This window comes from Athene noctua, chromosome 1 (assembly GCF_965140245.1).
Source record: "Athene noctua chromosome 1, bAthNoc1.hap1.1, whole genome shotgun sequence".
Lineage (NCBI taxonomy): Eukaryota > Metazoa > Chordata > Aves > Strigiformes > Strigidae > Athene > Athene noctua.
The window spans coordinates 127,039,626-127,065,587 of NC_134037.1; positions in this window are offsets into that span (position 1 = coordinate 127,039,626).

A 25,962-nucleotide genomic window follows, 5' to 3' on the forward strand; every position below is an offset into this window, starting at 1 on the left:
TTAAAATCAGTGGTTTATCTCCTTCTGGTGGATGAACATTCTCAGCACTGAACTTGTTAATAATCAGCTGTGCCTAGAGTTTAAAGGAATGTGTTTACAATGTATGAAAGAGACTGTAGAGGATAAAGTTAAATTATATCCAGCCAAAAATGATTTTATGTGAAAGTTTAATCCAGCAGGTGCAGAAACTGTAGGGTGGGGAGGGGGTGGAGGAAATAATAAAACAAAACAAAAATGTTCTCAGCCCTCAATATTTGCTGCCTGAGAGGGGCAAGAATCCTGCTTCAAACAGCCCTTTAGACGCCACCACTTAAGGGCCAGAAAAGAAGCTCTTTTTAGGTGACATTCAAACCTTTAATAGCGGCAGTCGGTTTTGACAACAATAATTTTCTCTCATTGCAGGCCAGAGACTTTGCTACTCGCTTACCTGTCCTCGGCGGCCTGGATAGAGCGGTAACCTAATCCTATGCGCTTTAGGGGTGGGGGGCAGAGGCAGTGCCGGCAGGACTCCCCTGCCCATCCATAATTATACAGCCGGCAGAGGAGTGCCTCAGGTTGCACATTAGGCCCTCACTGAGATTAGTAATTATAATATCAGTTTTCTCCAAATAGGTCTGACAGAATAGCGCTGGTAGCAGAGGTGACTCAAAGTTTAGTAAGTCTTAGGGAAAGTTTACTGTCTCCTGCTGCTTTCTGTCCCACAAATTTGGCCTCTCTAATAACCAGCACTGGCCACAAACAGTAGGAATCCTTTTCAATCACTATTAGCAACACTTCATTTCTGTCATATTTGACCCCTGGCAAGCTGCAGCCCAGCAAAGAGCATTCCCCACAGAAAGTAACCAGACATTCAGGATTTACTCTGTGACAAATGACATTTTTAAGGGCCCTTAAAAAACACTGAGACAAATTCACAGCAGGACTCTGGAAAGCCCTTTACCAACCTCCAAAGGAGATAAGAGATAGCATAGCCCTTACTCAGTGGTTACCCCATATTTAGCTATTTCTTCTATATGACTTCATGTTTGCTGGTACCTCCAATAGGAAACTGCTGCTCCCCTTCAGTGTTTTAAAAGCATTATAAGGTTATTTGTGTTACATACTGAGAAGTTTCCTAACACAAAAATGTCTTTCTCTCACCTAGATGTTTTCACTTGAAGCTCTTTCTGAGTAGTGCAGCAACCCTGTTTTTACTGGAGAAAAGGTGAGGCACATGGAGGTTGTTATGGTCACCAAGCCAAGTTCTAGACTGCCTTAATTTAAAAAAAAATTTTCTAGTTCATCAGGAAACCAAGTCTTTATTAAAATTCTGCTGCTCCTGAGAAAGAAGTCATAGTGGGATTTTATTTGCATGTTTGATTTCTTGTAAAGACAATTGTGCATCTGAGACTAGATTGTAGGCACTGGCATCCAGATAATTCACTGTTGCAAGTTTCTAAAATGAGTGCAACATGAACCTGGAAAAGGCAATCAGAGAGAGAGGAGAGCAGAATGACTCTCTTGGGAGATAGGAGCAGAATAAATAGGAGATGCACAGACTTCTCGTCTTTAGATGCTTCCAGCTCAGTAGTTCTGAGGTAGATCCTGGTTGCTCAGTGAGATCTGTAGGACGAAGATGAGACTGTGGTCTGGTAAGTGTAATGAATATATCAAAAAGTCAAGAGAAGATGTAGCAAGACAGAAAATCCAGGGCTTTTTATGCCACAGCTTCTTACATGCTCTTCCCAGCTGTTCTTCCTTCTTTATTTAATTTCCTCACCCTATGATTTACGGAGGGGAAAAAAAACAGGAAAACATCTTGGCCAATGGTTTATGGCCATTCAGAAACAGCGGTCATGGGGGTCACCCTGAGTACTTGTGCACTTGCAATAGCAGATTGCACGTTCTCCTTCCTGCCCACCATGACTGTGCAGGCCAGCAGCATGGTCAGTGCAGAGAGCTGCCTAGGTGTGGTAGGAACTGCCCGACCGGGAGAACTGCATTGTTTGCCCTTTCACGATATTTTTCTGCAATGCTCACAGCTGACATTTGAACATATTTTGGAGGGTGTGTTGCAGCCCCACCTAAACCTTTGCCCACAAGCCTGTTGCCTCTCTGACCTGGGAGCCTCCCTGGGAGCCAGGCTGAGGGCTGCTTTCTCTATTCCTGTCCAGTTTGTCCCTGTGTCAGTGATTTGTGAGGCTCTTTGCTTAGTGTCAGTTTGCCATGAGCAAGCTGGCGAGTGTGTTGGTGACTGGAGGCAGAAGGGAGGGTTGTGAACCCACTGCTTTTACGTTACCCAAACTTGCTTTTACATTAAGAACAGAAGTCCTTACTCCAACTGGTCCTGTGTGCTTTCCTTGTACATTGCCTGCACATTCCTACTTTTGCATGCAAAATGAGAACTTCAGCATAGTTTCTAAGCTTCTGTCTTCTGGCCAGTTTATGTCTTTCTTGATAAACCAGTTGTTGGTATGAAAGTTCAGCTTCCCCGTGGCCCAACCAGCTTCCACAGGTACAGAAAGCAGGTTAGGTTAGCACTGACTGACTGAGAGCTAGCTACCCTTCTCAGCTGTGTCATGGAGTTTGCCCGAGACTGGGTTTAGGTGAATGAATATCTATGAGATGCAAGAGTTGTGGTTTTCAGTCATTGATGTAACAATAAGTGTATGTTAAAAGGCAGCACAAAATGATTACCATTTGCAATAGATACCTGTGAGGGGGTAGAAAAAAATAAAGTCGAGAATTGGTCACTTTGGGGCCTGGAAGTGAGCAGTCTCTAGAGTCTTTGATCCACATCTTGGCATTTTACTGAAGAAGCCTAAGCTAGACTGATCAAAAAAGAGCAGTGTGAAGAGGGACCAATTACTACTTGCATTGTGCCATGTGAGATTGTCTCCTAGTCTTTGATATGTTCTTAATATAATAAAAATAGCCTAAGAAGGGACAGTTTTGTCACTGGGGTTGTATACATTGAATTGAAAGTATTTTGCAGCCATCAAAATCTCCTTTAAAAGTACATCTAAGTTTTGACTCATCTTCTCCTTTATGCACCCTGTCAAGGCATACCGAGTGAGTAAACATAGTACAACAGAGCTGAAATCCTAGCCGGTGCTGGTGTGGTCCATGGTTTGTGCTGAGGTGGATCAGTCAAGAGAGCCTGGATCAGACAAAGCACGGCAGCCTTGCTATTCAACTCAGGCAGAAATCAGGCATCTGGGACAAAGCTTGTAACCTGTTATTGCCCCCCACTTTACACCCTGCTTTTCCCACCTTGGAGCCTCTAGGCTGATACACTTACTTAAACACCAAAAGTTGTGCTTTTGGGCAACCATCCTAGCTGAGGCAACCATCACCCCAGCCCAAGTAACCCATTATTGTATTTTGTCAGGTTGGTTTTCAGCGTGGTCAGGTTCCTCAGCCATGCAACCATATGAGCTCTCTGGTTGCGGCCAGGGAGGAGAGACCCCTGTATGGGGGGAGACCCATACATCCAAGTAAAACCGCAGGAGGACCCCACATATCCTCAGCATCATCAATATTGCAAAGCCCAGGAGATACCTGCTCTTTTAGTGGTCAAGCAGCTGAAGTCCACTTGCAGGAAAGTCAGATTTTCCTTAATTCTTTCTGATTTTTTCTCCTCGGTAATGTCATTAATTGATTTTCTTTCACGGTGGCTGAGGGCCTGGATTACCAAGTTCTCTCTGAGCCTGAAGGTACAGGATACTTCTGAATTCTCGAGGCAATGTAATTAGTGAACTATAAGGAGAGACAGAGCCCAGTTAAGCTGTCAGCCACTAATGGGAATTAGCCTCAGACCTGTGCCAATCCTACAGCACGTGAGGCAGAAAAGCCATTAAAAGAAGTCCAGTCCTGGTGAGGAGAGGTATGTCTTGTGCTTATTGCATCGAAGGGGGATTCAGGAGACAGAAGCCAAATTCCTGCTTTCCTGGATTCCTTGCCTCAGCCTTGTTGCCTGCCCTTAGGGTTGCCACTTACTATCTGAGCAAAGTTTCTGTGTGCCTCTGCAAAGCTTTTTCTTAGAAAGAGAAGATGCCTCACACAGCCAAGCCTTGCTCCTGATAGTTTCTGTCAATATAAAGTGTCACAGTTAAAGTGACCAGATATTTACCCTTGAGTAATGACTTTGTTTCTTGGGCTAACTCACAATGTGGAAGTATTTGGGGCTTGTTGACTTGCTGCTATGCTAATGCTCATTCCCATGGTTTGTTTTTCTTTTTTGTGTCACTCCATTTATGTGAAAATTGGCATCTTTTACATTTCCAGTGATAGTCTGGTCCAGACTGGGTTAATATAAAGCTCTGTGGAGAAACAACGGGACAGTCTAGTGTTAAAAGGAAGGGAAGCAGAGGTGACTCAAAGTTTAGAGAGTCTTAGAGAAAGTTTACTGTCTCCCGTTGCTCTCTGTTCAACAGAGTTGGCCCATCTAAAACCAACACTGGCCAGCAGCAGTGGGAATCCTTTTCAGTCACCATTAGCAACACTTTTATTTCCATCATACTTGACCACAGCAGGCTGCATCCCAGTGAAGAGCATTCCTTTCAGAAAGCCAGCAGACATTCAAGTGCAGCGGATTTACTGTGTGAAAACAGCGTTTTTAGGGGCTTCTGAAAATGTTTAAATGAATGCTCTTTTTTTATTCTTTCTCACAGCTTGATTCTCAGCTTAGAAAGTCCTTCTTGCTAAACAATTTTAGTTTCCTACAGAAGCTTAGAAGTTAGGTTAACATTCGCAATATAAAAGTTCTGTCGCTGCTGTGAAATTACACATTTTTTAAGGCCTGTATATTGGCAAAATGAATGTTTGTAGCTGTTTTGTTCAGGGTGAATGAATTGGGGTTACTGATGCATATTTTTGAGTCAACAAAAGAATTCTGCACAGTCTTCTAGTTTTGATGAAACTCTGCAGTAATGTTTGCAAAGTTTTCTTGCTCTGACTGGCAAGACAGCCTCCCATAGAGCCAAGAAGAAAAATCTTCCCCCAGTTTGGCCCTATTCCTAAAACTTTCCATATCTCGTTAATCAGGAGACTGCTTTCAGGTCAGAGAGAGGGAGCCAGCGAAGGGACATAAACTAAAGCTTATTTGTTGGAGAGAACAAATAGGAATTAAGTCAGTCTACATTAAAAATCATAGCTAAAGCAGAGTTATGAGGAGCTGGATATATTCAACTCGCAGTGCTGTGGGGTGGTAGGACTTCCCTTCACTCCCCAGACCAGCCTAAAGTGGCTCTGGGTTTAGTTCCTTCCCTGTGCAGAAACACCTGGGCTCACGCCAGTTCTGACTGGAATCAAAGGGAATCTCTCTTACGCAGGGAATTATGTGATGAGCAATTATGTGCAAATAACTGTAAAAGTATGGGTTTTGTCAAGTTCCCGTAAAGTCCCTGTTTACATTCACAAACTTTTACTGTCTTCTTCCCTGAGGCTGGAGATTTTAGCAGAAGCTTGTGAACTTTGTACACCTCATAATTTCTTTTTTTCTGATCCCAGTTTTGGGGGTATTGCTGAACTGACAGCTGCTCCCATGATGGGATTTCCACATGCTGATTTCACATGCCCCTCCCTACACAACCTGTAATTGTGTCCCAGGTTAATCCCACCTCACTAAATTAATAGCCCAGTCAACAGTCTTTTACAGTTACCAGAGAGAAATGAGCATATTTCGGAAGTTTTTGAGCCACCTATGGGATGAATCATCTCCTAAAGAGATTGTAGCCCACTTAATTGTGGAGCCTGTCTGAGTCATCCCTTAACCGAGGTGTCACAGGTGAGATAGGGTGAATCCAGGCCTGTGGTGCTCTTGCCCAAAGCCCTCCTGGGCATCCAAAGCAGCAGATACAAATTTGGTTTGGGTTAGTGTGGAAAGCATAACGCAAAATGCAGCCCAAAAAACATGTGCAGTGGAACACTTTGGCATACTTGAGTTATTCTCAGGGAATAAGTGTGGCAACACTTTGGGAGTCAAGCACATAATTTGAATATTGGGCCTTCTAATTGATCCCAGTCCCGACGAAGACAGACTTGACATTACATACTGTATGATCACTGGCACAGCAGGGGCACTTAGACAGAGGGGATTGAGTGGTGTGTTCATGAAAGACCTAATGGAAATCAAAGATAAAATGTTGCCTCCAGGAAATTATGCTCCCACACACATGTGGTCTGTTCTTTCTTATACTAAGAGTATAGGGAATATTTAATAAACTGGATCTTAAGTGAGTATAGCGTGTTTCCCACTGCAACTATGTGATCTCTGTTAAATGCAATACTGTATTTTTGATGGGCAAGCAAATTGGTTTATTTTGTTTTGTTTTGTTTTGTTTTGTTTCACTGACATTAGCCAAGAGCTTACATTTTCAATTTCCTATAATAAATTGTGGTTGTCCACTTTTGAAGAGTACAGAACAAAGGTGTATAGATGTGTGTGTCAAGGGTGGCAGTGTGGAAGATGGAGTTCAGTAGTGCAGGTTCTGCAGGTTTTAATCTAGATTGAGGTGAAAATTTACCTGTCAGATATTTTCTTTCCAGAAATCACTGCCCTGCTAACAGTTGTCATATCCTTGTGTGCTCCTAAATTGTAGTAATATTCAGTAGAAAGGTGTTTGGACTGCAACGCTACATTTAAATGACTCATTCAAGTGTTCTACAGTCTGTAACTTAGACCTTCATTATAGATTGACCAGTTCAGACTTAAGGTGACGTGTGCTCAACAAACATGGGTTTATCTTGTTTCTGCCAAGTAAAACCTTTCTTGTTTTGACAGTATTTTGCAGCATAATCTGTGTTATTGGGATATAGGTGGGAAAGTGTGTGTGTCTCCTGTTTTGGCAAGAAAATTGGTAGCTGCTGGGTGCTGAGATGATTTGGAAGTGCAGCCAATTGAAATGTTCACAGTGATCAAACTGGAGCTATTGCTGCTGTGTCAGCTGCCAAAGATACATAGTTAGAGACTTCATTCAGAGAGCATGAGGAAAATTCATAGTCCCATGACATTAAATGAAGAGAACAGCCAAAGCCCTTGTTCTATATTTCCTTTTTTCCATTTCTTTGTATGCATTTTTCTCCTCCTTTACATCTGTCTGTGTCAGAAAGGTTCTTGTTTAAAAGGTTTTGTAGGTGTTGGGAACAAAACCATCTGAACTTGTAGTCTTATCCATCCAGGCAGGTTCTCCTGCCATAGACAGCTGTTCTTTCCTTTCAAACCCTCCAAAACCACTCTGATCTAAATGTTTCAATTTTTAAAAATGAATCATCCATCATAATCCTTCTAGTAAGGAAAAGAAGATACTTCTGAGCAATAACTATAAAATTTCCTTGCATTCCTTTCAAGACAGTATCAGTTGCTTTTTCTGTAATAACTGTCCTTTCTCTGCCATCCTTCTTACTGCTTGTTTCTTCTTCTCCATCCTCTCTCAAAACATGCTGTCTGCTCTGTCTTCCCACTTGTATCACATTCCCTGACTTTTAGCCTTTCCATCTTGTTTCCATGGGCCTTGTCTGGTACCACTAAAATTAATGGACATTTTGGCAATTTCTCTGTCTATAGCAAAGCCGGATGCTGTCTAAGTGCTGCTGCACTTGGACCAGTAGCAAATGTATCAGGTTGCCTATGAAACTCCATCACTCTGGTGCTCTACAAGAAAACCAGTGCTGCTTTTGTCAGGCTATCCGGGATGTACATCATTACTAAAGAAGCAGTTGGGCTGTATGGAAAATTAAATCAAACTCCCAAGATGAATTGGGCTTCCTCCCAGTTCTGTTCCTCAGGCTGAGATCTTTAGCAGACATATGCTGGAGGAGAGATCAGGGAAGAAGGGAAAAGATGGAACAGGAGAAAGGGAAATCTTAAATGCCCTGAGGCAAAAGCTTAGCTGTCCTCTGCAGCGGTTTCTAGCTCTCTGAAAACCTCTTGCTCTCAGCTATTTTTTTCCTTCTCTCTATAAAAGCATAAATATCAGTCTGTACTAGTAGGGTAGTTTGGCTTTTGGAACAGTCAAAAAAAGTTTGGAAAACTTTACAGTAATATATAAAGAATGTGTCACCTGCCTTCTCTCCACACTGGAGAGCTGTGTTACAAAAACTTTTTGAACTGGTGGATCAAGCTTCCTTTTTAGTTAAAATAAAATTGTCCGTGTAAACCAGACAAGGCAAAGCAACTTGAAAAAAGAAACAGAGGTTGATAGAGGAAGAATCACAAATGAGGGACTGGAAAAAATGTCTATACTTTGTCCTGGATCCATGCTCTGTAAGCACTTCAGTGATGCATTAGAAAGCCAGTAACCCTAAACTTTCTCTTGTCAGTAGAACCTGGGAGGTATCTCCAAAGAGCAATTCTACTCATCTAAAACCCAAGTCAGCCTGTCTAGATACTCGCTCTCTTCATGGATGATAAAGGAAGCAAAGGGCAACTCATTTTTGGCACCTCAAGCAAATGCTTAAATTTGAAAAGGATTAAACTGGTCCTTTGCATATACTTAAGCAATACAGTGTGTATGAATCTGTGGGGATGCCAGGGAGAAAAATGGGCATTAGAACTGGTGACACAGAGGAAGGAACAGCAGATGAATGAGCCTGTACATATGGGGCAAAAGAAAGAGAAAAAATGATAGCCACGAATAAATGAGACCAAGTGATGGGCACTTGGCAGTCACTTGTGGTGACAGAGAGAAGGAAATGTAGAACAAATGTCCTTGGTTTTAGCCATGTTTGGTACACAGCAGTGACAAGACAGTCACAAGAAAATATTAGAGACTGAGAGGTAGTATTGTTTAGGAGGAAACAGCCAGGCCAACTCTAGGTGTACTGTGATGGATAGACTGCATGCAGACCTCTGTTTCTGATAAGCTCAACATATGTGGGATTTTATGCTTAAATGGCCTTGTTGGATGATATTGGTAATTTTTGGCAAAACTTTCCATGTTAAAAAACCCCACCCTAATAATTTTGTTTTTTCTCTCAGATACATGTGTAGGATCAGCAGGGTCATAGCAATCCTTGAAAGGTAAAGAGAATTTGTTTGCTGAGAGACCATTGCTCTCCCATTTGTTTATTGCTTCATCTGACACCTTAAGCACTTCCCATGTTGCAGAAGGTTGTCTATAAATCTTGTACCTTGTACCAAAATAAGAAGACCATCTGTTGAAGAAAGCTTGTATAAGGAGGTTTCCTGGCATCATTGATGAAACTGCACCTATACCATCATTTCAAGCCCCTCTTTCTCTGAGAGAAGGGGACAGGATTGGTTTTCTGTCGAGCAACACACAGCTCCAGTGAATCTGTAATTTCCAAATGTCTGTTGATTGAATTTGTGTATTAATGGTTATAAGGATCTTCCTCCTTAAGCTATAAATCACATTTTATGGTATTAATTCATAGGAAATGATTAAAGCACCCTAAATAGGTAAAGATTTACAGGTTTAATATTAGCTGCTTGACTGGCATCTCCTCTTGATTTTGTAGTGCCAGAAGACTGATTGGAGCGAGTTCATTTTTATGGAGTTATTCTTCATTAATAACCTGTTTCTGACTCCATCAAACATACGCAAGGGACACAGAGACAGTTATTTTTTCTGAATACGAGGGACTGTAGGTTAAATGTTTTCCTTCATTTCAGATTAGTTACAGTACTGTGTTCTCTGCCTTAAGCAGCAACTCACTGCTGGGAGATGTGTGAAACAGGAAAGCAGACAGGTTATATTCTTCATAACAAGAGTTTCTGAAAAGTCAAGGAGGTCCAATTTTGGCTTTTTTTTCATTTGATCATGCAAATGTTTTCTGTTTCAAGGAGTGCACAATCTTTAAAAAAATAATCTTGCTGGGGACTTGAAGACATGATGGAATAGATACCAGGAAGATCAGTTCAGAAAATGTTTTCTTAGGTAGGGTGCAGTGAAAAAGAAACAAAATATTGTGAGAAATACTTTGTGAGTTAGTATTTGTGTATTGGAGAGGGTAGAGGGCAATGTAGAGAGGATCAGAGATATAGTAATTGGGTCTGGGAAGCTCCTGCATGGTCAAGAAAATATGATTGACTTGTGCTGGTATGAAATAGGAAGATCTTGTTGAATTTCAGTCTCTTGGTGCCTGGATGTGTATTACTTGTATAGCCCTAAGTTATCACATTTCTACAGCAAACAGGGCTGTGTTGATATCTCAGCTTTAACCTGCTGTTAAAAATAAACATTTCTTTAATGCAGAAGTATCTCCATTTTTAGTCAAACTCCTCAATCTAATAACAGAAACTTGAGATTACTTCCTTTTATTTTGATATAACCATTTTTCTTTTCTGGGAAGCACTGTACCTTTTGATCTCCTGAAAATTAAACACTTTTTTGATGTCATGTAAATTACATACATCACACTGCTATTCAGTAAACAGTAAGATCTTGATACTACTCACCTCTCACATTGTCCAAAGGTAGTTCATTAGGCTACTTAGGGATGAAGTTCGGTCAGTTGTTAGTCATCATGATGGAAGATGGATTACATCAATAGTTTCCAAATTGTGGTCCACAGACCTGAAGGTCTGCTGAGATTTAGCTGATCTTGAGAATTTTTTATGGTTTGATTCAGCTATTAAATAATGTTCAAATAAGTTCACCCATCAGAAACATATTGTCAGCTGATGATATGACGAGCAAAATTTGACAGGAGTCCATGCAATCATGCAACCCCGCTCTGCCTGAAGAACTGTCCCTTTTCCCAGACTTTGTCCTAAATCCCTTTCTGCGAAAGCCAGTAGCAGTGTTGTGGCCATTGCAACATGATGTAGTTACCAGTGGGAGGGAAAGAGTCTTCATTATTGCCTTTATTTAAGAGATAGGTATGGTGTGAAAAGTTGTGGACACTTCTGGCTTTTTCTTTCAAGAAGTTGATGTGAAAGTGAATTATTACTACCACAGAGAAAGAGTAGCAGTATAGTATAAGGATGTTTAGGTTTTAGAGGTGATCCATGCACAGTGCCTAGAGGATCTTGTGACGAGATGTCAATAAGAAATCCAATACTCAAATTCATTTGTCATAAAAAGAAGGTTTTACTTTGACTCAATTCCAGCACTCTGCCTCCATTCCAGAAAAATAAAGACTCAGTGTCAGAATTATTTTTATTTTGCTTTGAATGCTGTTCACATACACTAAATGAAAAAGAACTTTCATGTTCTGGTTAGAGAAATTAGCTCAAAGAACATTTTAATGCTACTTGCTCTTATTTTTGATTCCATGTTCCAGAAATGTCAGTGGTGCTTGCTAAGGATCATAAAGCATCATCAGCCTCTCCTTCACCATGCATAATGAAAGCCAGCATTTCAGGAACACTGGGAAGATGCTTTATTTACATAGCACAGAGGAAAATGATTTTTTGAAAGACCAACATTAATCATGGACAGTACAGCAAATTACAATGTTTTCACAGCAAAACACAATCAAATGTTTTTATTCTAGCCAAAGAACAGGTTTATGATTCTGAGAATAGCACCATGCTCCACAGCAAAGAGACACAAAAGGCCTTCTCCAGCACTGTGCCGTTAAACCCCCTTCACCTCTAGAAGAGGAGCTTGGTTCTGACAAAGCTGACAGTGTTTGATGATCCTTGAAGTCAATGGGACTCTCTCTATGATATCTACCCATATCTCCCAGGTCCCTGTCAGTAGACCTCCGGGAAAAACATTTTCTTTACCCTCCTCAGCAACCAGTTCACACCGATGCACATCTGAGGCTAAGCAGATAGCTGGGACATTTATGGAGACACTGCTGGTGTCTGTTCTGCCTCACAGACTCAACAGAGCCCCTGTCCCTTTAGGACAGGGGTCTGGAAGGAGATACCCAACTTTTAGTGAATATAAATGTAGGGTTGGCATTTGGGTGGCTTTTGTGTTTGGTTTTGGGGAGGACAGGGTGTCATCTTTCTCTTGTTCTGTTAGAAGGGGATAGACATAGATTTGCTTTGGATATCTTTTTTGGTAGCTCTCTGAATTCAGTAGAAAAGCACCTGATAGACCCTCTAAGCCACTAGGATGGTTTACTACTAAATAGGTAAGATGCCTATGTCTGATGATAATTATTCCTTGCTTTCTTCACACATGTTGTCTAAAAGTGAGTGGAGCGATGGAAGGGGAGAAACACATCTGTAGACGTGAACTAAGGCTGACAAATCTGTAGGAAATTGCTTTGCATGCACTAGATTATTTAGAAAACCTATGTGTGGTTTTCTCTTGTTTTTTTCTGTGATACTCTTTAATACCACCTAGATTCTTACTTCTCATCTTACCTTCAAGAAATGTATTTTTCTTACAATTTGAATGCATTTTGCAAAGGTATGCGAGATTCCCAAGTATTTCCTCTGAGAGAAGTCAAACACTTGCAGCCTTTTTCTTATCAATTGATTCCAGTTTTTAATCCATCAAAAGCAGTTTGATGCAACAGTTGCATCTTCATGCCTTGAAACCCTACATTTACTTCCAAAGACAACACAGATCCCATGTTTCTAACAATAGTAATATAAACCCTTAAATACATTAGTTCTGAAGACAGCTCCTGGGACATCTTCCTGGTGATTCCCTTCTGATGTGATCTGCAGGTATTTACATTAAGAATCTATGACTGCTTGAAAAAAATAGATCAGTATCACAGCTTTTCTGTTTCCTGGCCTGTTGTTTTTCATATTCCTAGGGAAATCCCATCCAGTCTAACACTGATCTTTTTGGCACTGCCCTTTAATAGTTGCCACCCATCCAATCAAAGCAGGGCAGAAGCTGCCAAGCTCTAGTATTTCCTTGCTTTATTCCTAAAGAATGTCCTTGTCTCCTCTTTCTTGGATGTTTTCTATACATATATTTGTGACTCTCTCTCTACTCCCCAGGATTGTATTTGCTTGCAATTAGTGGAGATTTTGAGCGGATTTAGGCCACTGGTACATAGCTCAGTAATCACCACTTTTCCACACTTTTCCAGTCATTATTTTGTGATGGGCAAATATATTTGATGACATAATAATGTCCCTTGGCAGATTTGATTTCATTCTGTTAATGCAAATGTTTATAGACAATGGACTCAATATGCCAATTAAAACAGATTTTGATTTTCTTATCTACAGCCAAAGTTCTTGGCCCCTGGTGCACAACCAAACCATGTGTAAAAAAGGTATTCAACTCCGAATGAGATCACTAACATCTGTTGCTGCCCATAACATTTAATCTTCAGATACCATCAACAACAACAAAAATCAGGCAGTTCAAAATGCAGAAGTGGAGAAACATGGGCACTGTGAGAGCAAGCTTCAGTTCCTCTTAATGGCAGCCGTGCCTTGTGCATGCAGTGGTGCTCTCCTCACAGCTACAGTAACCTGCCCTTGCGAGTCCCTGAAGATTGTACCAGGAGAGTTAAAAAAAACCCCTACTTTCTGAGAAGAACAGCCCAAAATGCATCCACTCCTCACCCATCCCATCCCCTGGGCAGTTGGATTCTTGCTCAAAGGTGAAGTACCAAAGGGTGGTAAATGAGAGACGTACTGAAGTGGTCAAGAGTGTTTATTAATATAGTCTCTGATATGCAAAGATTAGCCTGACCTTTATGGTAAAATTAGCTCATAATCATTCTGGTTTCTCCTGATAGTCTCCAAATGCAATTTTGAATCTCCTCTTCTTCATGATAAATTATGAGAGATAAAATATGATCACAATTTTCCAACTATCCCCAAGAACAGGAAGTATCAGCCATCCCTTGAGGTGTTCTTTGCATTTGTCATTGAGATACCTTTTGACAAATTTGTATTTCTTCTCCATTCTCTGTTTCTCAGAGCTCTGGTATGCCTGGATCAGGAGCTACATAATGTATCTGTGCTTTACACAACCTTTCAAAATGTTTGGACACCACCTCGGAGCTTTCTCAGAAAGCTTGTAAAGAACCTTGCTTCAAGATAGATGAGTATTTTCTCTTTGTGGATGGCAGATGGTCTTGGCTTATTCACAGGCAGTGTCCAATGCGCCTGGAGTCTGATAACCTCAGCCATCTGAATCACACCCATGTGTAGTCATGAATTCTTGATAACGTTGCTGAAGCCTCACATATTCTCTTTACTGCTTTTCTTAATCATAAGGATTCTCCCATCGTTCACTGAGTGCTCTCTCAGACATATATTTGTTGTGCTTTGCTGATATGTGTCTTGAAGCTATGCTGGTTTTTAAATACAGGAAAAAAGTACCACAATGGTAACGGGAATAGTATAAGAGACTGATGAAATAAAGTAAATTAAAGTTTAATGCTAGCAGTGGAAGTTAGCTGTGACATTTTAGTTATATTGTTCTGTCTTCTAGAGCTATAGTTTGGAGTCCTTGAGGAAGGAAAGGTTTATTGAATTTTGTTGTGTAACGTTGTTGTTGCAAATGTACCTGCTGGTCTGGTGCTATTATGTTCCCCATCTCCTTGACTTCTCTGAATTTTCATTGACTCTTAGATTTCACAGAAATTTCACCATAGTCTTGCACAGGCTAAGAGTCTGTTCCATTAAATGGAAATTTGGGTCTCATGTCCTTTCCAGGAGTCACAGTTAATGAACCTGCACCAAGATTTCCTACGTGATTTGCGTTCGGTACCTGTGGTAATACCCTAGAATTCCTTGCAGTGAAACAGATGTTTGTCATATAGTCCTAAACATATAAATCGGCCTGGTCTTTGCAAGCGATTTGTGTGCCAAAGAATTCAATTATGGCTTTGAATGGGCCTGGGCCATAACGCTGTGAGACGAGCTTATTTACCAGAAATTCTAGAGTGCTTGGCACGTTATGTTTACCAGGGTGAGGTGAACAGGAATGAAATGTAGTCCTGAAAAGAGGACTGTCATGCAGATGACTCACTGCGATCAAACACTTTGAGAAAATATGGTCTCTAAATGTTATGTCTACAACTAATCAACTGTATTTATTGTAGGACCTATAGAAATACAAAAACTGTGAAGTTCAGGAAAAATTAAATTAGGTTTTCAAACAAATGCCAGGCTGCCCAGCATTCTTTTTTTTTTTTTTTTTTGGTTAAAAAAAAAAACCCAACAGCAATCTCTATGCCAAGTAAACTGAAATATGCTAAAATGCAAATGTTGCTGGGTTTCAACAAGGAAATTCAATTGCTGAATGCAATCTTTGTTTTCACAAACTGAAATGTTGAAAACATCCAGATTTCAAACTGAGAAGTAGGATCATATATACATAGTGTTTATTTAATCAGCAGCTTTGACATTTTTACATTAATTCTTTTCTCCAGATAATGTATATTCCCCCACTGAAATATGCCTAATTTACACACAGTGTACCCACACTCAGACACACTTGCAGTAGAGCTGACAGATTTAGTTCCAGATGTGACTGTATATGTATATACATGTGCCATATAGTAAATATTGATTTTTTTTTTTTTCTTTTTCATTACTAATGCCTCAAAATCGTTTGCGTATACTTTTTTGAGAATTGACATCTAGAGACATGGCAGTATATGCTCTTTATTATAAGGGAGGGCAGGACAAGGTTCAGTAATCAAATTCCTGAATGGAAATATTGTGATTTTCAGTGCAGTAGACTCATGGTCGACAAATAATCAAGTGGTGCCTCACACTAATAGAATAGATCATGTGTTTTTTGTGTAAGTATTTTGATGATTTGTTAATGGCATCAAAAAGTAAAAGAGAGTAGAGAAGAAAAGGATGTACTCTGTCCTTACAGTGGATGGGTATCCAAAGGGGCAAATCCTCTACTGGACAAGAAAAATAATGCCTTTCCAAGTAGGTTTTAGGAAACAGTTTTTCTTTGGAAAAGCTACTGTTTCTCATACAGTGCTGAGAAAATAGATTGAGTAGTTGGGAGATTAGTGACCTTAGGCAAATCAACACTGCATATGACAAGCCATTTAAACTTCAGGCCTTGGAAAAGCTGTCTGAAGACTGGCATCATGAGCCGGCAGTAGGCTGGCACTCTTTTTTTGCTCACCAGGATAATGGTCCCTCCCCTTGGCAAGTGAAAACTTGCTCCGTGAGACCCTGCATCCCTGCGTCAGTTGGAGAGCAGCCCAGGAAAGCATGGCACTGCTAGCCAGCCAGCGTGGCGGTGTGGACGTATCAAGAGCAAGAACATCTTTCTTCAGCCTGGTCAGGAGGGTGTTAGCGCAACACTAAGTCTAAGTTCACAGGGAGCCCCGCCAAGCACCTTCTGGCTCTGTACTAGAGGAATGGTGCACAGGAGCCAAAACAGGGAAACCCTGAGGAAGGGCTGCGGCCAAAACTGTAGAAATCAAATCTAGGTCTGAATAGAGCACTTTGCTGACCAAATCTGGATTGTCACCAATTGCTTCTATTTAATGAGACCCTGTGGAAAGCAGGACCTTACACTATAAACTTCCGAAAGGGGGAGCAGAGTGTCTAGGTCGGTGATTAACCAGCTAGAATAATCAGTGTGTGTGAGACACTTTGGGGGATAGCTGTGACTCAGTTTGTGGAAAGAACGAGGTGTCATTTCATTTTTTTAGAGATGTAAGTTTGTAACTAATTTTTGTCTCTCCTTGCCAGCATAACGGTTTGAATGTTAATTTAATTTTGCAGAATATCATTTATGTAAATGTAATTAGAAGGGAAACATGATCGGGAGATGCACAGCACCAAAGAAAATTTATTACTCCGAGGGGTATTGCTCTAATCATTCAACTGCAATATTGAGTTTCCCCAGATTTAATCTAAAAGCAATAAATTACAAAAGGCTAATGTCCTGCCCAACAAAAAGCTGTCATGAACCCAAGTTTCTGTGGGGAAAAAATTCAACTTCATTTCAGCAACAGGCTCTCCTCGTTTACACATTCCTTTTATGATTCCAGTCAAGTCAAAGTAAAATGAATACAAATGTGAGAGTTCGAACACTTTCTCTGAATATGTATGTGTGTCTGTTGGTGATTGTAATAATCAGCAATCCAAGGCGCTGGGACTCTTATCTTGGGCAGAATTAGGAATGCAGTCCTACAAAGATACAACTGCAAATTCTTCTCCCCACCTTCACCATGACCCTATGATTTAGGGGAAGGCAAACTTGAGTCTGATTAATTCCAGTGTCCATATGAAAGTCTGCTGCTAACATGATGTCATTTTTTGTTCTGCTGACAAAATGAATAAGAAACAAGCTGTCCTTTTGCCTGTGTTAGTGATTGTAACCTATGTACTCCATGGGAAGCACTGTCTGTGCAGGGAAGTTGCCCTGTTGACACTGCAGGTCTGCATTTACTAAAGGGGCACTTTTGGAAACTGGAATGAAAAACAAACAGATAATCAAATAATATTGTGTGGTTACTTCTCAGAGGCCTTGAATAGCGGTTCTGCTACGCAAGGAACATCTCTCCACTTCATAAAAACTGCAATGAAAATTTGTTAGAGAACAAACAAAAGCTAGGCAAAATAAGAAATGGTAAATGCCTGCCTAATGTGTAGGCTAAAACACTGTTAAGTGTTGGGGTTTTGTGGTGCAATTTAGTATGAAGGCTGATGCCAACATTACACTTCTCTAAGAAGCGGAGTAATTAGTACAGGAAATAGGTTTCTTATGTTTTATTTAGCCAAATTCATCTCTGGTTTAACTCCACTGTAGCCTGTATTACATTTGTTCTTATTTCTCAGTGTTCCTCTGCATAGTTCTTTATACCATGACCTTTAATTCACTGTGGTTGTCTTTTATTTTAGGTAGGGGCCATAGTTCCTCTCTCAATTTGTTAGTATCAATTATGTTGTAAGCCTGGGTTTCTTGGCTCACAAAATGAAACCCATCAGATCTGCAACAAGTTTTTACAAAGTGCACGTTGGCAGGTTTACAGATTCCCACGGCTGTACATGGGACACGGGGAGAAGCACAGGGCTGCAGCCTCAAAGGCACGGGAGAAACAGAACTATGAGGGGACCGGGGGAAAATGTGAGGAACAAAGAGAACCAATGTTGTTAGAAGCGGGAGAGGAAGGCCTCAGCATATGAATTACTCGTGTCCTTGTGGAAGAAAGAGAAGTCTTAGGAGGATGGCTGCAAGCAGTAACTAGCAGATTGGAGAATGAGAGAAAATGATTGGGCTTGTTGGGACTTACAAACAAGCAGGTGAGGCTCAGGACCTGCTGCTGACCAACAAAGGAAAGACAATTATGAAAACTGTTGAATTCAAATCAGTATCTTCCTTTTCATCCCAAACAAGCTCTGGAGATAAGCTCCAAGGGTTCCTCAGGCATTACTTTGGCCGAGAGAGAGGATATGTGTGCACAGGTCTGTGCTGGGGTTCCATGCTGGGATGGCACTGACAAGACAGCAGCCTCTTCCTCCTCCTCCTCCTCCTCCTCTTGCCTCTTGTATGTGTTGCAGAGATGGGTTCCTGCACTGGGAACTCTTCTTATAGGGCTGCTTCCATGTGGCAGGAACCCCAACTTCTGTTTCATTTCAGCCAACCCAAAATTAAACTGAAAGGAGGAAAAGATGATTGAATAGATTCATAACAAGATACATCCTGCATCAGCTATTGGTCTGTAGGGCACTGGTTTAAACCTATTATGGTTGTAATTCTCCACCCACAGGTGTTTACCTCCCTAAATGTGTGCAGCAGAACATTGGACAAACTGCTGTGGGTACACTTAATTAACAGTGAACATCCACAGTACTAATCATCTCATCCTTGACTGTGTGCAAGTACAGCACAGATCATGACAACCTGAAGAGTAAGCTGCAGGCCTCCACTGTGTGATTACATAGAGGATCTTTCACAGCCGGGGCTAGTTTTGTGGCTTTTTGCCAGCCAATCAGCAGAGAATGACAAAACCACAGAGCAAGAGCGGGAAAGGTCTTACCTTAGTGATCTACAGTGTACACAGATTGCAAAATGTAGTGCTAAGAGACCTGAGATGTATTTTTCATTTCACAAGATGTAATTACTGTAGTTGTGAAAAAATATTTAAGATCATTTTTTCTTTGTTTTTGCATAATGCAGGAAGGGGAATCCTGCATCGTGGAAAATGTTTTCTGCCCCAAATGAAGACTACTGTTCTAAAATTCCTTCAGATGCATACATGGAGATTTTATTAGTCAAAGAAGTCTTCCAAGATCTTCACCATTTATTACAGTTCCTGTGCTTTTCATTCCAGTGAGATTTATAATTATAAAGTGGTAATTAAAGAGGCCCCACTCTGTAATTCCATAGGAATTCCACTGTGATCTGACATTAATTAACAACCAATTATAAATTATGATATAACTTTTTAAAACCCACCAGTGTCTGGATGCCTTCTTTCAGTTACAATGAAATGCTAGAAGGAATTTCACTTTTGTAAGCTGGAGCCTTGTTGCAGACTGATTAGTACTACCATACACTTATGGCTGTGTTTCCACAATTCAGCAACTACAAGGGTGGGCAGGTTTGACCTACAAAGGTTTTGAAAAACTTTTGATCCTCATCTTTCGTGTAAGAGGCATCTGTCTCACAGAATTTCAACCTTCTGTCATGTCAACAAGTGTGCACACTTTAATGCTTAGATTTTATCTGACTTGTTATATAAATTAGAGTGATATGATGCATTGCTCGTATGCCTGATGTGAGCTCTCTGTGGCCTGAAAATGTATTTCAAATAATTATAGCCAATTAGGAAAAAGAGAAAAACAGTAAGTGACTCCAGTAAGAATGTCTGTGGAATAGAGAAGATGTGATAGCGGGTTAAGGAAATAAACTCCAAAATTCTGGCATTATTTGGCCACCTGCAGTAAAGATCTGATATCTAATGGAATTTGTATGTCCCCAAAATCTGACAGGTAGAATGCTACCTAGAGATATGTGGGTAATAAAACACCTGGTACATGTGGATAATCAATACTTAACATCTCTCTTTCCCTTTTTCTTCTTTATTTCTTTTATTTCTTTTTTTTACCTTTTTGTGTGTGTGTGAACTCAAGTCAGTAATCATTAAGCTTCAGAAAGATGGAGGAAGTGGGATAATACCAAATTCCATTACATGTAAAATCACGTAGAAAACAAGAGACATAAAAGGAGACAACAGATTCTTTTTGCGTGGATGAAATCATGAGGTAAGTTTTCAAAGCCTTGCCCCACAGATTAATTTCCACCATCTCCATTAAGCCTAATGAAAATCACGTGTGTGTTTCTGAGTATTTCTTAGCATGGCCCTCCCTTGCCTCTTTGCAGTTTCTCCCTGGGACCTTCCACAACTCCTTTGATCAAACCTCCAAGACCTCTCCCATGAAGTGAAGCTTCTGATCTGTTCAAAGTTAGTACGGGTAATGGAATGAAGAGAAGTGTGGCCCTTTTAGTCATCTCCACAGCCAGCTTTCATGATAAAACAGCACTGGTCTGAGCACAGAGTTGCTCAGGAAAGTGATAGTGTGGCTTATTTAGCAGCCAACTTTTGTTGGCTCTGGAGTCCTCGCTGTTTCTCAGGATTGGTGTGGTTGCATGGATGTGCATAATTTATTATTCCATTGTATTTTTTTGACATTTTACAATAGGGAAAGTCCTCTTACTTAAACTCTGACAAATCCAACAGTCTTGACCAAGAGATAGTCCTGCCTGTTTATTTCTCCCTTGTTAATGTACCTGTTCTCCTATAAAATAGATAAGATTTCACGTGGGAAATTCCCATAAAAATCTCATCCTGTTTGTTGTATCTAACTTGTTATCAGGGCATCTCTGAATAGCTTTGCTAGTTAGCCAGAAATATGTCACTGACAGCAAGGAACAAAATGCAGCTTTGACGTAGGGAAATGTTATAAACTTGCTAAATCAGATCAGCATCAGCGGTAAATCAGCCTACTCGTATTGGACCTAGAGAGTATACATGAACTAAACTTGCTGCTTTTACTTGTAACTATCCCTAGAAGGGATTAAGTTTTTAAGATCTGGCTACATGCATTTCAGATATTAATATGTTCTTTTGGTTCTGTGCCTGAATAAGATTTAGAGGAATTTGGAGAGCAGCTGGATGCTAAAGCTTTAGGAGATCCAGCGTCAAAGCAGGGCTCAGAGTAACCAACATCCTGTCAGCAAATCCTAATGTTCTATATTTAACGTACTATTAAAATTATATTTTGTTATTTTTGTCTACCTTCAATTCCAAAGTTTGGTTTTCTGTAAGATTGCAGAACAAGGCAAGCTCAGTTAAGGCTTTAACATTTATCTCACTGCTTTCTTTTTAGCTCACTGTTGATCTGATGGCAGCTGAAAGGGCAAATGAGAAAGGTAGGTATTATGTTTCAAGGGGAGAGTTATAAAAGTCTAAACTGCATCCAAAGTATATTTTACTCCTAATAATGAGAACTGGATGAACAGCATTTAAAAAAATATGAACCTGCCCCAACTACATTGGTTCAGAACTAACTGATCTAATGCAGTTTTCCAAAGAATAATTGATATTATATAATCATAACTGGCAGTTTATGTCATGAAAGTGACACTTGACACTTTCCTGCTAACCAGTATAACATCATCAATTAAAACATCACTTGTGTAATGACATTTTAGTAACCAGTTTAATATCATAAATTATGACATCACCGTCTTTTATGGCATCAGGTTTGAATAAAAGGTTTTCTTTAGAAGAGAGAAAAAGGTGGTTTTTTTTAAAAAAAAAGGAGGAAACCTTAACATTGTCCCTCATTTTGTCCTTATAAAAGGTACATATGTTCTAGCCCTCTGGTCACTGTCCTCATTAGGAAGGATCTACAAGCTGAAAAGTGACAAACAAGGGTGACATAAACAGTTGAAAAGAATATGCTTTGGGTTAGCACAGACAACCTCCCAGTAGACGCTAGTGTCCTTTGCATAACACAAATGGAAATCATCCAGAAATGGAGAAGAAAGTATGGGCATGCTCATGGAACCTGATGAACTCAATTATAGTGCAGTAATATTTACTGAGATGTGGTGTGAAAGTTCAAGATTGCGTCATTACCTACCAGTGGGTGTTCTTTTTCTGCATGGTCAGTGGCTTTGAAGTAATTCTTTATATCTTATTCTTCACTGAATTGTCAAATTTGGGTGCCATAGTCTGGTATTTTACATCTCAGACTCTTGTGAGCACTGGATTTTATGACTGCTGGTGATTTGAGTACTGAGTTGGCAAATGGCTCCATTTATTTGTATCTATTTAGTGTCATGGAACCAGACAGGAGCCAGACATGAATTGAGTTCAGAGGATTCTCAATTAAACAAAGGTCTCTATGAATGTGTCCTTGTAGGATTAACTGCAAGGAGTCAAATATTTTAAGTATATTGTGTGCTTTCAGAGCTGGCTTTCTAAAGGCACATAGCATCAGCTTCCCTCTCTTCCTTCCAGGGTCAATAGAAGTGTTACCAGTGACCAAAGCCACAAGCAGAACAAGTCATAATCAAGCATTTTCAAAATTCTTCTTCCCATTTTTTTCTCTTGAAACTGAATCATTACCATATTAAGTTGTGCTGAACTCAACTGGGACTCTACGCTGAGATAATGTCCAGTGTATCTTCTAGTGCTTGTGCGGAAACTTAACCTTGTACATGCAGATGATCCTGTGAATTCATGTGCTTCTATGGCTTACCTTCATAGCAGGTTCTGGGTTTGCAAAGTGGGAAAAGAATCCTAGATAGGAAGTCAAATTCACATTGTAAAAACTTAACAACTGTTGTATATAGACTGAGGTATATGCACTTCCCTGAGTAATCCAGAATAATTTCTCTTGCTAATTCCCAGACTGTGAATCAATGATATGACAATTGGGTGCCTCATGGCATCTGAGCAACTGTTCTGCCCTTGATCAAGTATCCACGGCTCAAGAGATGTTCAAATACTGATAAGAAGATGGTAAGTCGGTAAGTATGATAACACTTATTAAATTACAGACAAAATTTTAAGCAAATCCATGTAAATTGTCAGTGCATATCTTAGTGGTCTCCCGAGGATGCCATGATTTACCTACTCTCTTTTCTCAACATTTTTTCAAAAGTTTTTTTCCCCCATGAATATTTATGTCGATGCCTCATTTGCTGACTGAATTTCCACTCTGCTGGAATTATGCTTCCCCATAGTGCATCCAGGAAAGGTGAGTCGTTAGAGGTGAGAAAAAGAGATTCCATGACCTTTAGGAAATAGCAAGTGGCACTAGATAAAACCTGTTCTGTGAGGGGTTACTTATGGATTGGTTGGACATAATTACCAAAAAATTATTATCTCTCTAAAACAATTAACTTCAGGTAGATCAGAGTCCAAATCTCCAGAAGCTCTGAACTTTTGCAAATTGGCTTTGCCCATTGCCACTCATAGGCAATGAGTAACTTTTAAAATAGGCATGAGTGATAGATACCACATATTTCTAGTTATGAGTATGGACTTATTTACAGCTGGCATTTTTTTTAAAGTGAGTTGTAAATGTTAAGGTGCTAGATTCAATGCTTATGAATGTGTTTCCTTGGTGATAAAGCTTTCACTAAGTATGTTATCTGTGCTATCTTATATGCAGACAAGAGATGATTCACACTGTATGTTATAGGTCTTGTGCTTTAAAATTGAATCCTCTATTGACTTATAGCTGAGAAACATAGAAATCTAATCCACAGCTGGTTCTTCTTGAAAGTGAAGCAATGAAGGCTTTAATGCATTACAAAAGTGTACATTTTTAAAAGTTGCTTCACTTCCTATTTTCTCTCTACAAAACTCCCTGAAGTTAGGAATGCTCTTATGTTTCATCTTGCAGTTTCAGCAGAACATAGCTTTGATTTTGCATGCCCCACTACTGCCTGTTAAATGCAAAGAAGATGTTAGTTCATGGGGGTACACAGATTAAATAAACAAATACATAGAATGAAATCTTTCTGGAGCAAAGAAGCAATTTATCTAATGATGAAGCAGTTGCAGTTGGAAATCTCTTCAGTGGAGAAATAGAAATGCCTTTGAAAAAGGTGAGGTGGGACAGAAAGACTGAGAAAAACCCTCCTTGCACTGACAAATAATGACACTTGCATTAGAGTGAGAAGTGCTGGCCCAGTTGAGATCAATGAGAGTTTTACCATTCTTTCTACTTAACCTTCCTTTGTAAGTAAAGTCAGGGAGAGTTGGCCCATTGGATGTCTGTGAACAGTTACCTAATGCATCTCTGCTTTACTCTCGCCTCCTATAAAAGGATGCTCTTGGTTTTCATCAGCTCCAGCACTCAGGAGCTTAGAGGGGTCATAACACAGAAGAACAGGTAGATGCAAAAGATGCGAAGTGAAAGAAGGCCTGCTGCCAGTGCTGATCTCAAAAAGCTGTCATCCCAGCACACATTACACATTAGGGTTTGAGAACTATAAATGGCATAGGGTTATGTGCATTAATTGCATCATAAAGTAGAGGGGCCCCGAAGGAGGTCTGGTCTCAGCTGTGCTATGACTGGGACAAACAGTTAATGAGAGATCTTACAATCTCATTAGGCAGGACAGTAGTAGAGAGTATTAATCTCCCATTCTCTGTGTTTCAGACTTGAGTTTAAATGTGCCCATCATTTACACAAACATTCTGTGGAGTAGAGGGAAAGAGACCTGGCTTTTTCTGAGTCCTATTCCAGTTTCAGGGATTGGCTTTTCTTTCCTTCCTGTTTACACCAGCATGAGCTCTGAAACCCCCTATATTGTGCTTAAGTCATCAAAGATGTTCAGATTTGCTTTTTGCTTCTAATTTCAACTTTTATTTGTATGGTTTATGGTTTTGACAGCTGCGGTATCATACAATAAACTGTGAACTGTTCTATTCCAAATGATCTTCTCTTAAGTTTTTGAGTAACTAACTGCTGCCTTTGCATATGCAAAACTGTCCTACACATATTTTGAGAATGTTATTTTGGGGACTTCAGATACAGTAAAGGTAAATCAAGAACCAGGTCAAGTGGCATTGCATTTCTGAAGCACGGTGGATAGAGAGACTTTCTGACCCTGCAAGTTTTAAAACCTCTTGTTGGACATTTAGGAGAAATGAGCCAGATGTTGGACCCCTTTGCTACCCATTTAGCAAGCTGTAGCCCAGGCTGTAGCAACTTGGTGGAAAGATGGGTTCCCTGGTATGTGGTAATACCCTCACACAGGTCTGAGCTCTGCTATTGGAACTGGTACAGGCTTTCTGGCATCCCTAGATAAACTCTTGTGTCATTTACAAAAACTGTCAAGGGCTGGCATTGGCTTTGGAGAAACCTTAGAGATGGAACGTGGGACTACCACACCATGGGCCAGCTCTGTAGAGACTAACAAGGTTACAGGCTGTAGGAATGGCTTTATGTTCTCTTTACCTCATGGGCATGAGTTGTGTAGGACTGATCTGGAGAAATCTATTCATTGCTGGGTGGACATGAATATAAATGTAAGGATCTTTCATGTCAGCCTTCAAGTGGACTAACACCCTGCAGATGGCTCTGATTAGAGGCCAGAAGAAAGGAAGAAGGTGCAGTGCCTCCTAAAATCCGTATGGCTGCTTTTCGATTTGCTGCTATTGTTTATTTGGCTTTGGAACAGTTTTTGCTGGGGCTGTTGCCTAGATCCTGATTTTGGCACTGCTTTGTCTTTTCTTGCACTATTTTGTCCCAGTTTGTGTTTGGAAATGTCCAGAAATGGAAGAGTCGCCACTTTGTCAATAGTGCAGGGGGCAAAGAATTTGTTTCCTTCACTCTTGGATGGCCTTGAAAATCCCCTTAGTTGTTATTATTATCATTAGATTCTCACTCATATCATCCACTGTCTATTCTGCATAAATATACTACCTCCAAACATAACAGTTCTGAAAAAATGTGCCCATTATTTTTCTTTCCAGATCAAGTAAAAAAAAAATGAACCAGCAGTATAGTTCCACAATAGTAACTGCCGATTTTGCCCCTTAATTTTTTTCCCCCCTTCTTTCCCATTCACCTTTGTTTTCCTCCATATCTCCAGGATGCATAAACTTCCTGTCACTCTCACAGCTCTTCTC